The following is a 12,614-nucleotide window of genomic DNA, read 5'->3' on the forward strand; positions in this document are numbered from 1 at the left end:
ATTGTCTCCAGGACGCGTTTTCCTGTCAGTGTTGAAGTGGTAATAGCCACAGAGTACTGACAACCAAGAAAACTTAATTAAGTTTTGTATCCAGGAATTTTATGGAGTATATAATTTTTAAATACAGGCAAGGTTGGTTGAATCAGTTACTCATCCTTATGAATGCAATTTTCAGTTCCTCCTGCTAGAAGATAAGCTGATATTGATGAGAACAGGAGCTAGAAACTGGTTAGGTGGTTTGGGGACAGGTACCCAGGAAGTAAGTTGTTCTAATTCTTGACTTTAGCTAGAAGCAGGAAATGTCCTTGTTTCTATGTTGGCCAGAAGCCAGGAATTCCAGAAGGGAGCTCCCAGGAGGGAGCTCTGATTCCTTCTCTCTCTTCTTCTGAAGCAGCACCTGGAGGTTACACATCAGAGTAGACTCTGCATACCAATCAATCCCTTCTCTGGTGGCTTTGCAATGCAGTCTCAGAATTTTCAAGATAAAACAGGTTCTATCCATTTCACAGTTTCAGACCATCTCTTAAACGCCGTTAGGGTCTTTGTTCTTTAGGCAGGCATGTTACAAGGCCCCTTATGGGGCTTCAGGGTAGACATTCTACTGAAATTAAGGAGCTGGGTAGTGGTGGTACATACTTTTGATCCAAACATTCGGGAAGCAGAGGCAGGTAGATTTCTGAGTTTGAGGCCAGCCTTGTCTTCAGAGTGCGTTCCAGGACAGTTAGGGCTACACAGAGAAACCTTGTCTTGAAAAACCAACCAACCAACTAGGGCTACACAGAGAAACCTTGTCTTGAAAAACCAAACAAACAAACAAACAAACAAATAAACAAAGACCAAAAACCTCACTAAGGAAAAGCTTCTTTCTCCTGATCAAAAGATTAGAATCAACCTGTATCCCTGTAGTCATGGCATACTATCATTTTTTCCCTACTCTGTGAATCTAGCTGAGTTTGTCAGTCCTCTGTCCAAGAGACCACTCTAATCCCCAGGAAGTCTGATTCACTTTGAGAGACCAAAGAATTAAAAATTAGTTTTTTGGGTTATTGGATTAAAGTTTAAAGCACAAGCCTGAACAAAGGCCAGACAGATGGAGACATGTCCAGCCACCTGCAGGGAGGAATCAGCCTTACTGTGTTCTTTTCTGCCCACTAGAGATGCTAGAAAACCAGCCCAGACCGACCCTCTCCCCTAGCCACAGCCAAACAAAGGAAGCCAGACTGTTAATGGTTTTGGTGCCTTCCCACAGCCTATCAGTTTAAACTGCAACATCCCCTTTTGTGTGTCAACCAATAGACGCTTGACAGGTTGGAATTTGCCTGCTTTAAGTAAATTTGGGTGCTGGGAGGGACTGGGACTATAAATCACCCTCCCACCCTGAGCTGGGGGCTCTACTCTCAACTGCTGCATTGGTGAGGGTGTGGGCCAAAGCTCAAGCTTGTAATAAAAAGACCCTACTGCGTTTGCAGAGGAATCAGCTCCTTAGTGGTCTTTGGGGTCTGTGAGAGTTGGGCATAGCAACTTAAAGCCATGCTAAGAAGAGAGGAGGAATAATTATCCTCTTCTCTTTCCCAGAGCCCCTATCACTGTGCAGACCTGGTACAGAGCTCTGTCATGAGGCACTGTGGCCTGCTCACTTCTCTGAGTTTCTTGGGAAAATGTAACCTTTCTTTTTTAATGGCTTGCTTCTTCTTTTGGCTCCTGGCCTCCTACAGTCTTTTATCTGGAGCGTCCCACCTCCACCACCTTCCACCATGTGCTTGCAAACAGCTTTTTTATTGCTAGGATAAAATACTGTGAACAAAATTCCCTGAAAAGAAGCTGTGACTGGCTGTGAAGAACCTCCTGGAAGGTGCATCTATTGTCTGTAGAGCCTGATGGACTGATTAGAATCTCAGTACTAAGGAGAAGTTGGAATTTTGTAGGTTCAGAGGCTAATTATTTTATCTTGGGCTAGTTTTAGCCATCTGGAACTCCTTGTCCCACTCTGTATGGAAACCGATACTTAGTGAAAATTAAGTAAAAAATCTCTTGGTGGCAAGTACCTTTTAAAAGAAAAAGGGGGGAAAAAGCCAGAAAAAGGAAAAATCCCTTAAGAGCTATTAACTTAGCAGAACACTAGCTTCTAAGAGCTAAGAATGTCATCAGATAGCGTCTTGGGCCAATAAAAAAGCTCCCCCCATCCTGCTGTATCTGCCTCTCTGGTGTACCCACCAATTTATTTTAAATTTGCCTTGATTTACAATTTTTCTTTGTTCTGTAAAACTATTAAAAAAAAACTGTTCCTCTTGGAACATGGAATTTGGGGTAACCTAACCTAAACTGTGTTCCTGCACCCTGCCACTCATGATGGCTCTAGAATAAGCTACCTCTTATTTCCTTTAAGATGAGAGTTGTGGTTTTTACGTCAACAATACCGTGACCAAAAGCACCTTAAGGAAGGAAGAGGTTAAAAGAGTTTATTTTAGTTTATGGTTCCAGAGGGGAGAGTCCTTGATGGCAGGAAAGATGTGTCAACAGGAGTAGAAAACTGGCTGGTCACATTTTCATCTGGAAACCAAGAGAGAGAGAGAACAGCAAGGTAAGTAAGGCTATAAACCTTCAAAGCCCATCCCCAGCAATATTTTCCCTCCAGCAATGCTCTTCCTCCTAAAGCTTCTGTAACCTCCCCAAACTGTGTCACCAATTGGGAACCAAGTGTTCAAACACCTAAACTTATGGAGGACATTTCTCATTCAAACTGCCATACTCCTCTCCCTTCTCTTGGTGAAGGAACTGAGGATGGCAAGGGTGACTCCATTTTGTCTCTTAGACTATATCTTACCTTGCAGTGACTTGACCACCACCTTTGGGTTCTGAGAAGGGCCACATAGCCCTCCACCCTGCAGGTTGTCGAGGGTCCTCATTGTCAAGTGTCATAAATGCCACAGAATGTGTTAATGGGTCCTCCACTCCATCCAGCAAGTGATCATACAGATATCTTAGATATCTGTCCGTTTGGCCAGATGGCTTGGAACAATTAGTCTAAAGGTCTTAACCCCCCCACCCAAAACTTTCTGTTCCATGTAATGCCAAGGCTTGGAATTCCCCACTTGCCATTTTTACCTTTAAAGACTCTGCACCCCTGAGACTCAGGGTCTCACTTTCTAACCCGCTGTCAGGGAAGATTGGCGGCCCGAGCTTAAGCTTGAATAAAGATCCTCATGTGATTTGCAATGGACTCAACTCCTAGTGGTGTTTGGGGGTCTCTCGAATGAGGCACAACACTGGCAGCTGCCAAAGTTTAAAGTTTGCCTGATCTGTTGTTTCCTCTCAGACACTACCAAAATCGTTCTTAAGCTTCTTACTGAGTCCGTAGTAAAGCTCTTTTCACTAATGAGACCATGAACCTGCAAAAAGCAGCCCTGTTTTCCCTAACAACACATGGCACCCAATTTGGTACTCCCCACAATTTCTGCTAAAAATCATGTGAACCAAAATGTCAACCTTTCTAATCTCTGTTGGTTTTTCTGCCATGGCCAACCTCAACCCTTAGATATCTGATTAGCATAAATTATCAAGTGTAGTTCCAGTGGTACATCATGAGCTACAAAGACAACTCTTCAATCAGGAAATCACAAAGTGCTATGGTTTGGATGTACAATGTGCCACCAGAGGCTCCTATGTTTGAAAACTTAGTGCCCAGCAATGGCTCTGTTTCAGAAGGTTGTAAAATCATTAGGAGGTACAGGCTTCATATTTGGGGCTCAATCTTCTACCAGATTGTCTTTTGGGTAAGAGATTTGGTCGAAGAGTTATTAATGCCGTGGATAAACATCGTATGAAGACACTCAGGCGCAGGACTCAGAGTAGAGGCCCCTTCTTATAGGTCTCATAGGAAGATGTACCCAATGTACCAGCAGCCTTCTGATGCCCTGCAGTCTAGCAGACTGAGTCTGTAAATTTCCTTACAAAAGTGGGAATGGTGCCTTCCATCTCCCAGAACCTGGCCATTGGGGAAGTCGATCATTGGGCTACAGATTCATAAAAAGGTTACATTTCATTGACAGCAGACTAGAGAGGCTGTTATAGGTAGGCGCGGCCTCATCAGCCTCTAGCCAAAACCTGACATGGCCCAGATGAAAGTAATGGGTCGCTGGGAATCTGGCCTTGAGAGGTGTAGAAGCATCCCTCTGCTTCTTTGCCTGATGACAAGGAAGAATGCTGCCACATGTCCCCACCATCGTGGGCTACAATCACCCCTTCCTTGCCTGATAGATGGTATCCTGTTGCAGGATATTTGATCCCATTGCGAACCCCAAGAACTGTAAAACCTTGTTTTGTGTCTGGTGTGGTTTAGCCCTAACACATACCTTTAATCCATGAACTTTTCTGTTCATAGTAAGCAGGCACTTATGGTTCAGCTCAGACCTAGCACACACCATCAATCCAGGAGCTTTGAGTACACAGGGTTAAATAAAGTCAAACCTAGGTCAAGAGGCGGGGCAAGAAGGCAGCTGACAGGGATTTGGCAGAAAGAAGGGGCTTTGATAAAAGAGTATTTAAGACATCGTGGAGAGGAGCTTTCAGCTCTTTGGCTCTTTACTTTTTTGGCTTTCACTTTTGGTCTTTTCCTCCCGAGCTATGATCTGAGCTAGCAAGTTTTTGGCTTTTGACTTTTTCCTTCTGGGACTTGAGCTGAGTAGGAAGGTCAGCTGGGTGCTTTTTCTGCCTCTCTGAACTAGTTGGTTTTCACCTCTGCGCTGGCTCCTGAGTCTTCATTAGTAAAATCAAACGTTTGGGATTTTCTTTATTTGTAACAACAGTATCTCCTGAAACTATGAGCTAAAATAAGTCCTTTCTCATTTAAGTTGTTTTTTTAATTGGGTGTTTGGTCATAGCAAAGAGATAAGTAACGATACACAAAAGCTTAAAATTAGTTCACAAGAACAACAACAACAAAAAGTGAGTCTAGGACAGCCAAGGCTACACCGAGAAACCCTGTCTTTTGAGAGGCCACATTCCTCTCAACACAGCATTTTTGCAGAAAGTAAATACATAATTTGACTGGATGGGTGTGGTGGCTCATGCCTATAAATGGGCATGGAGGCTCATGCCTGTAATGCCAGCACTTGGGAGGCTGCAGGAGGAGGATTGCCTTGAGTTTAAGGCCAACCTAGGCTACTGAGTGACTTCCAGATCAGCCTGGACTAGACTAAGACCTTACTTTAATTTTGAAAAAAAAAATATTTTATTTTAGATTAATTCATTGTTACTTTATGTGTATGAATGCATTCATTTAGGTAGGATCCCCTTGTCTATTGGGTCTGCTGGAACTGGGGTTACAGATGGTTGTGAGCCACCATTTAGGTTCCATGAATCAAACCTGGGTCCTCTGTAAGAGCAACAATTGCTCTGAATCAACCCACCTCTCCACCCCGAGATCTTCTTTTAAAACAGCATGCAAACAATTTGGCTTACATATAAAGAAAGAGGTTTATATATAAAGGCCAAGTATGTATGAGCCTGTTTCTAGACTTGCTATCCTGTTCTTTGTGTTAGTCCTTTCATTTTGAGACAGTATCGTGCTATGCAGCCCATTGTCCCAAGTGCTAGGACTTTTATTCTGTTCCATTATTTACCAAATGGAATATTCTATCCATTTTCTGATACTTTATTTTAAAAATATATACGATAAATATATTTGTGGTAAGGATAAAATCATAAGCACATATGGAAAGGAAAAACCTTGACACAATAGTTGGACAGCAGCATCAGGGCAGTGTCCAAGGAAATAAGGCAAAAGGACAAAGGATAACGAATAGAAGGGAAATGCCAGGCACGGTACCATGTTCCTATAGTCACAGCCACTGTGAAGCTTGAGTCAGAAATCCTCGAGGCTGTGATTTTGAGGCCATCCTGGACACCACTGTGAAACTGCTTGAGGCAGAGAGAGGAGAAACAAGGAGATGACTCAGTGTTTAGGTAAAGGTGTTTACCACAAAGCCTGGCCACTCGGATTCAACACCTGGGACCCACATACCCTCTTTTCTTCTCCCCACATGCTCGGATTATAGGCACACATCACCATGGCTAGCCCAGAAGATATGCTTGAAAGCACAGGAAAGTGACCACTATACCCCAGAGACTCCATTCAGCTTGTTTTCCTGGGAAATCACATTCCCTACTGACAACAGCACTTCTTTCTTCCTTCCCTTCCTTTCCTTTCCTTCCTCTCCTTTCCCTTCTCTTCCTTCCTTTTTTGAGACAGGGTTTCTTTGTGTAGACTTGGCTGTCCTGGAACTTACTCTGTAGACCAGGCTGGCCTTGAGCTCAAGAATCCACCTGCCTCTGCCTCCTGAGCTCTAGGACCGAAGGTGTGCGCTATCTCAAAACAAAACAACAACAAAAACGAACAAAACCCAGTGAAGGTATCAAGAAAAAGTCAGTGAAGGTATCAAGGGAAGCAGAGACTAGAGAAGGACACACAGCCACCCCCCAGGGCACTGGTGGGTGGGTGACAGGTTCTTCTTTCATTATTCATCTTCTGTAAATATGATGTATTTCATCATTTCAGAAGTCAGGGAGCTATCTAAGGAAAATGCCTCCTCTCGTGGTCTTGAGCACAGGGAGAGTATGTGTCACTGCCAACATCAAGTTAAATATAAATGGAGACCGAATTCTAACCCACTAACAAACCTGTGCCTGGTTAGAGGGAAGTAGCTACTACAACCTGGCCCTGTGGACTGTAGGGAAAGGCTAAAGTCCAGCTGCCTTTTGCAGGCTCTCCTGGGACACAACACCTTGCCTGAGCCAAAAATTATTAAGAAGTCCGGTACTCAGACTGCAATGCCCAGAAATTTAGATTTTGTTCTTTCCTTGAGACTTCTCAAATTTAAAAGTTGTCTGCCTGTCTGCCAGCCAGCCAGCTTATCTATCTATCTATCTATGTATCTATCTATCTATCTATCTATCTATCTATCTATCTATCTATCTATCCATCCATCTATCTATCTCCATTATCTATTTACCTCCCATCTATCATCTATCTTATCTTATTTATCCTATCTATCTATCTATCTATCTATCTATCTATCTATCTATCTCCATCCCTCTATCTATCTCCATCCCTCTATCTATCTGCAGGGTCTATGTGCCCAGCTTTGCCTTGAACACAACATCCTCCTGCCTCAGCTTCAGGTGCCTGCCACCACACCCAGATAGAATACTTCTTTATGATAGTTCCATGTGAACTCCTCGAGGGCAGGGACCTAGTTTTATCCATCTCCAAATTCCCAGATTCTACTAGAGTAGAGAAATAAGAACCTTAACACAATAGTTAAGGATTACAACATCAGTGTAATTTCCCAGGAAATGGAGCAAAATGACAGACCAAGCCCGATCACTCATGAGTCACTGGGGAGTCAGTACACCAGAAAGGGCCGTTCTACAGCTCCCATGTACTAGCTGGCTGGGGGCCGAGCAGGACACTGCATCCTATGTTGAAGAATGTGGTGACATCACCCTATCCCCTGGTCAAAGCTTGCTTCCTGCCATAGCAAGGATATGAGTCTTTTCATTGGCTTTCTGATAGGGCTCACATCCATGTAGCTCCCCAAATGCCTCATTAGCACAGCTGGCCTGCCTAAAGAGTAAAGTATGATCATTCCTGACTGGCTCACCCCTCTGGAGCTATTTAATTATTATATGTAAATGAGTGTTTTGCCTGAACGTATCTATGTACATAGCATATGTACCTGGCACCCTCAAAGGTCAAAAGAGAATGTCAGATCCCTTTGAACTGTAGTTGTAGATGATTGTGAGCCACCATGAGGGTTCTGGGAACTGAAACAGGGTCTTCTGCAAGAGCAACGCATGTCTTAACTGCTGGGCCATCTCTCCACGCCCCTCTGTTTATAATTTGACAAGCTTTTGTGGTTGCAATTCTAATTTGGCATGTATTCTGTATTCATATGTATAATGAGCTCACAACCCTTTAGGAAACACTAAGGAGTTAATTAGTAGACCCTGTAATAACCAGATCTGGTTGTGTGGAGCATTCACACACCCACAGTAAACAGTAGGGTTTGTTTTTTAGTAACTGATAGCCCCTAGAGGCCTTGAACCCTTTCCAGAAACAAGGTGGTGTGTGTGCAAATCACTGTGTTATCTGTGTCCCAATTTAGTAAAGGAAATATTCTAGATATTGATGCTTCATTTCCTGGGCTCAAGGGGATTGGCACCTTTTATTCCCTCTGCCACTGATGTGCTGTGAAATAGGGGTGAGAGGACACAAAGGGAATTTTGGCACAGGTTTGTTAGTGGGTTAGAATTCGGTCTCCATTTATATTTAACTTGATGTTGGCAGTGACACATACTCTCCCTGTGCTCAAGACCACGAGAGGAGGCATTTTCCTTAGATAGCTCCCTGACTTCTGAAATGATGAAATACATCATATTTACAGAAGATGAATAATGAAAGAAGAACCTGTCACCCACCCACCAGTGCCCTGGGGGGTGGCTGTGTGTCCCCTTTAGGGAAGAGTGGCAGGGCAGCCCAGTACTTACCAAAAATATCATGGACACATCACCCAGCCCAAGTCTCAGAGAACATTGCAAGGAATGGGGCAAGAAAGCACTCGGGGAGGTAGAGGCAGGCAGATCTCTGAGTTCGAGGCCAGCCTGGTCTACAAGATGAGTCCATGACAGCCAAGGCTACACAGAGAAAGGCTGCCTTGGGAAAAAAAAAAAATAGGAGTGAGACAGAGGGCAACAGGAGCACTTTAGCCATTAATGTTATCTGCGTCTCTTTTATGTGGAAAGCTTTGAACGAGGGAGTGGCAGAGCTTTCACTAAGACTTGGAAGCCTGCCACAATACACCTGGTAGAGAGAAGCCAGAGGGGAGGATGGCTGCTGGCAGCAAAGAGCGCTCTGCAGCCTCAACTCTTATCTTCAAAGGAGTCCCACTAATTTGCTGTATGACTTTAGGCAAACTTCTCTAGGCTTCAGTATCTCCTTTGAGAACATCCTGAACACCCACCCCCGCCACATGCTGTTCAGGTCCCAGACCTTATCACTCTCAGCAAAAAGCCAGTTCTAGTTTAGAAATCCTGATAGAGTTGCCTCAGCCTTTAATTACTCCATCTGCGTCCACGCCCTGCCCCATCCCACAAGTACCTGCTGGACTCTTCCTTTCTCAGGGTACTTAGAACGGTATGTTCTGGGGTGTGCTGGGGGAAAGCACCGTCAAGCATGCATAAAATTCTGGGGTTCAGAACCCAGGGATTTTAGTGTAAGAAACATCAAGTACGAGTCTTCTCTATCTGTAGGCCTATGTATAGCTATGTGTAGTAGTATAAAGAGCTACGATAGCGTCAAACCTTTTCATTGTTTTTATTTTTTGAGACAGGGTTTCTCTGTGTAGCCTTGGCTGTCCTAGACTAGATTTGTAGACCAGGCTGGCCTCCAGCTCACAGAGATCCACCTTCCTCTGCCTCCTGGAGTACTGGAATTAGGGGTGTGCACTGCCTTGAGAGCTGCATCAAATCTTTTATCTCCCCTATCTTGGGAGAGTTTTATGCAAATGTTTTAATCCCCCCTCACCCAGTAAAAACCTTTGTCTTACACAGAGGTAGTGCTATATTTTCCTTTGCTCTGATTCTTTCAAAACTAGCCAATCTTTAACCAAGGACCGTATTAGATAAAAACCAAATGCATTCTTAATCTCACAGGCTTGAGGAGAAAGGCCACCTACCCAAATCATGGCCAAATTAAAGCAAGTTTTATTCATGTACATGGGCTATTTCCCTCTAAGACAGGTTCAAGAGAATAGCCCAGGACATGGGGGAGATAAGGTTTATATAGCTCAGGAGTAGCAAATAAGTAAGGTTATAGACACAGAACATAAACATAACAAGTTGGTCAAAACAACCTTTTGAAACAAAGGCATGGTTGCAAGGTGGTCATAACAACTTCCTGAAACAAAGTCATGTTTGCCATTTCCTGCAATAGGCAGTACAGAATCATTTGTAGATAAGGTAACAGGTGGGGCATAGCCCTATCCTTGGGAAGCTGAGACTTCATCATAAATAGGAACAAGCCTGGTTTGTCTTTACTGTAAGATGGCTTTAAAGCTTAAGGCCAGAGGCAGTCTGACTTATCAGACACCTTCTGATCAAGAGCGAAGTCTACCATGTCCAGACACTTTAGTTGGAATGGAGGTCTCTTTCCTTGCAACCCAAACTAACTTCTAAAACTACTAATAACAATCATAATTAACAAATAAAAAAATTAATTAAAATTGTTCTAACCATTTCCATCACGTAATAAAACAAATAACCCCTACTTTCTGTGGTTGCTCACCATTTCATTCATTCCCTTCCTAAGGATTTTGTTTGTGTTTTAATTGTTGGTTTTGTTTGTTTGTTTCATTCTGAGATAGTTTTTTGTATCCCAGGCTGCCCTTGAACTAACTATATAGCCAAGGATAACCTTGAACTAACATACTTATTTTTCCTTCCTTCCTTCCTTCCTTCCTTCCTTCCTTCCTTCCTTCCTTCCTTCCTTCCTTCCTTCCTTTGTGAGGGCTAAAGTTATATTTTACGTTTAAATTACTGTGCTTAAGAGACCTATAAAACAAAAATGCCTCTAATCTGTAAGACCCACTTGCCCCAAAGACAGATAACTTCTTGTATTGCTGAGGGCTGTTCATGTAAGATAACCATCCAAGTATTTTCACTTCTGTAAACAAGGTTGGTTGCTCCTACTGCACAGGATGTGTTCGATCACACGTAGGAGGGAGGTACATAGGATGCTGCTTGCCCCAGATCGGACAAAGGCATAAAGTAGATAGTCTTGTAGGTTTCGCCTGTATAAGCCTCTGACTAATGTAATTCGAGGCTATTCTCTGGGAAACTCAGGTATGGACTTGGCCAGTGTCCAGCATCCTGGCTTACTTCAAATTTGGCTCAAAAACTGTCACACTGGTCCTATTCTCACCGGTGAGATTAACACTTCCCTTTGTGTGTAGAGGTGTAGAGGTCAGAGAACAATCTTTGGGGTCCCTCCTTCCCTTGTTGAGGCCAAGTCTCCCTGCTGTTTCTGCCATGCTCCACACTAAATTGCCCAAGAGCTTCCTGCTCTGCCTTCCACGATACAGGAGTTACGGATGCGCACCGTTGTATGGGTTTCCAGAACTGAACTCAGGATACCCCGCTTGCACACTTACCTACTGAACCTTCTCAAAGGTCCCGGCCTTGCGCTGGCACCCCTTCTGCCTCTCCCAGTACTCGGATCACAGGCATGCCCCAACCACCATGGTTTCCAAAGTCTTTGACTTGTCTGTGTCCCTTTTCTTTCACTTCCCCTCTGCAGCTATTCTCAGCCACCTGCAGTCTGTCTCCTTCCCACCTTCCCTTCCCTTTTCCTGTGCAGCACTACAGCTGGGTTCCTTAAGGGCACCAGCGACTTCATGACCTCCAAGACACAGCGCACGCAGATGCTCTGCTCGGTTCTCTCAGCAGAGCACCAAGCTCAGCTGCCACTTCCTCCTTCTCTTTCTCATTTTGAGACCCTGTCCCCCCAAGTTTTCTCTTGGACCACTTTTCAGCCCAATGAGTTCTCTGTCCGTGTCTGATCATTCAACTTGAAAGACCATAAGACTCTGTCTTCATCCCTTTCTCTTCTCATTCTACACACTCTCTCTGAGCTCCCTCGTTCATTCTGAGTTCAGGTTGGAAGGTGCAGCTGCTGCTCAGCATCTCACAAGCCTTTAATGAGCACCGGAAATAAGCAGGTTGGTGGCTTTGCATAGGGAGTTCCTGACCTTTTCCAGATAGATAGAGAGTCTGTTGTTATTTGCATTAAAAAAGATCTATTCTCATTTGTGCATATGTGCTGGTTTTACTGAATTGTAGCTTAAATATATCGCTTGCTTATTCTGTGTCCAGAACTAGCTGGTCAGCTCTATAAGTATCAAGTTATTGGGGCTGGAGAGCTGGCTCAGAGGCTAAGAGCAGTGGCTGTTCTTCCAGAGGTCCTGGGTTATACTCCTAGTATCCACCTGGTGATTCACAACCATCTGTAACTTCAGTTCCAGGGGAATTGACACTCTCTTCTGGCCTCCAAGGCAGTAGGCACACGTATAGTACACAGACATATATGTAAACAAAACACTTGTACATGGTTGATAAAATAATTTAAATGTATTTAAATCATGCTGGGAGGTGATTCATACCTTTCATTCCAACACTGAGGAGACAGAGGCGGGCGGATCTGAGTTCAAGGACAAACTGGTCTACAAAGTGAATCCCAAAACAGCAAGAATTACACAGAGAAATCCTCTCAAAACCAAGCCAAAACAAAACCAAAAGAAATCAAAGAAGTCAACTTATTTGACTCTCATGGTCATATAATGAGATAGATATTTTATGTGCTATATTGTTTAAGATTTTTTTTAACATTTATTAGTATGTGTGTGAGTTAGTGCATTTGTGTCTGCGTGTGTGTATACAAGCGCAGGAACCACGTCACACATATGGGGTCGGAGGACACCTTTCAGGAGTCTGTGCTTTCCTTTCACCGTTTAGATTTCGAGGATCAAACTCAGCTTGTCAGGCTTGTCAACAAGCCTTGA

The 12,614-nt window shown here is 43.8% G+C and overlaps 1 long non-coding RNA gene across 1 annotated transcript; it reads right to left on the reverse strand.

The window, feature by feature from the left end:
* Positions 1-2,445: 2,445 nt before the first annotated feature.
* On the reverse strand, positions 2,446-11,313 carry LOC132648562 (uncharacterized). Its single transcript, XR_009586975.1, has 3 exons — positions 11,208-11,313; positions 5,828-5,919; positions 2,446-2,550 (listed from the first exon to the last, which is right to left on the reverse strand). It is a non-coding gene; the product is annotated as an uncharacterized LOC132648562 (long non-coding RNA).
* Between the last annotated feature and the right edge of the window lie 1,301 nt (positions 11,314-12,614).

Source organism: Meriones unguiculatus, chromosome 17, assembly GCF_030254825.1.
Source record: "Meriones unguiculatus strain TT.TT164.6M chromosome 17, Bangor_MerUng_6.1, whole genome shotgun sequence".
Lineage (NCBI taxonomy): Eukaryota > Metazoa > Chordata > Mammalia > Rodentia > Muridae > Meriones > Meriones unguiculatus.